Consider the following 1862-nt stretch of genomic DNA (forward strand, 5'->3'; position numbering starts at 1 on the left):
CTTCCTAACAGCATCTTAATTTATTAAGAAAAATTTAGCATTTTCTACTCGCTTGCAGCTAAACACAAAGTAAGTATAGTCTATCTCTGTACGACTTTATAACATTGGACTACATGCACACAGAATAATGATGCAGTCTGGAAGCTCAAATATAGGTAAAAGGTCAAGAAGGCCAGTACAGAAATCTTTCCAAGCAGCGGTTAATTATGGTTTGCTCACCGTACCCATCACTAAGGATCTAAGACTCGTAACTGGAAAAGAGCAGAGCTATTCTAGCTAAATACAGGAGTGTGAAAAGTCTAAGTGCCCTCTGCTCTTTACCAGTGGAAGGCGTGAATGCATCTCTTTGCTTATATGTCAGCCTGCAATTTTGTGAACAATCAGCTCACAAGGACATGTGTCAGTGCTTAAAAGCCTGTTCTTGAGATGAAAAGGCTTATTGCTTCCTGAGGCCCTGAAAGTGAGATATGCATTTTCTCTCTCTCTCTTTCTCTCTCTCTCTTTCTCTCTCTCTCTCTCTCTCTCTCACACACACACACACACACACACACACAGACACACACACATCTCTTGACCGCATATTCACAAATATGTATTTTACAACACATATTACCTACATATATTTTTCCATCAAAATTATGAAATGAATTGTTTCTAAATAGAAACAGACAAAATTCTTATTCTGCACTTAAGGCTAAGGTTCTATTCTTAATAGAGAGTTCTCTTCGGTCCCCAGCTCCAAAAGAGAGAGAGAGAGAGAGAGAGAGAGAGAGAGAGAGAGAGAGAGAGAGAGAGAGAGAGATTGTTCTCCTGTTCTCATTAACCCCAGGGCCAATTCTCCTGTCTGCCACAGATGGTCAAGGGTGAGGGGGAAGAAGGGTATCTCTAGTCCATACTACTACATCGGAGATAAGTGGCAGGGGCAGCTGAGAATCTGTCACCTCGTCCCTAGGTCACAAGATGAAGGAACTCAGGCTTGACTTGGAGTGAATGTTTCCTTTGATCATTAACTTGTCCCAAACGTATTTTTTTCATCTTTATTAACTTGAGTATTTCTTATTTACATTTCGATTGTTATTCCCTTTCCCGGTTTCTGGGCCAATATCCCCCTAACGCCTCGCCCTCCCTTTCTCTGTAGGTGTTCCCCTCCCCATCCTCCCCCCATTACCGCCCTCCCCCCAACAATCTCGTTCACTGGGGGTTCAGTCTTAGCAGGACCAAGGGCTTCCCCTTTCACTGGTGCTCTTAATCATTCAGCTGTTCACAGGCCAGAACACTGAGTTTAGACATAGTCTCTCTCCTCTCTGCCACCTACTGACGCACATGTGACACAACACCCACACACAGATCTAGGGACAGACAATATCAATAAATCATTGAATGTCAGTAGGATTTGAGTCTGTATGATTAAAGATTTGTACAACACCAAAATAAACAACAACAACGACAACAACAACAAAAACAGACAAATACTATTTTCAAAGGAAAGACTAATTACCAAAGAATAATTAGCTAATCTTTTCTCGACTTTTAAACTAGACCAGGAGATTCCAAAGCTCTGGCCAAGCATCAACATATAGACGATTTTGACGAGACCGCAGAGCCATTGTTTCCAATCGTAGGAGGAATTAATCAATACTGTTTAGTTTTACTTAACCTAACGTCTTAAAGGTTGAAAAAATGCTTTCTAATAAAGAAAGCAATTCAAGCTCTATGAAGAATACCATTGGAAGTTTGCAATGGATGGTATTGAATTTGTATAGATGATTTTCAATAACATAGTCATTTCACAGTATTAATTCAGACATGCTATGACTGCAGGAGACCTCTGTAATTTTTTATGTATTCTTAAATAAATTTTA

The 1862-nt window shown here is 40.1% G+C and overlaps 1 pseudogene; it reads right to left on the reverse strand.

Moving 5' to 3' along the window:
• Positions 1-1235: 1235 nt before the first annotated feature.
• LOC120102685 (small nucleolar RNA SNORA17) lies at positions 1236-1360 on the reverse strand (annotated as a pseudogene).
• Positions 1361-1862: the final 502 nt, after the last annotated feature.

Source organism: Rattus norvegicus, chromosome 4 (assembly GCF_036323735.1).
Source record: "Rattus norvegicus strain BN/NHsdMcwi chromosome 4, GRCr8, whole genome shotgun sequence".
Classification (NCBI taxonomy): Eukaryota; Metazoa; Chordata; class Mammalia; order Rodentia; family Muridae; genus Rattus; species Rattus norvegicus.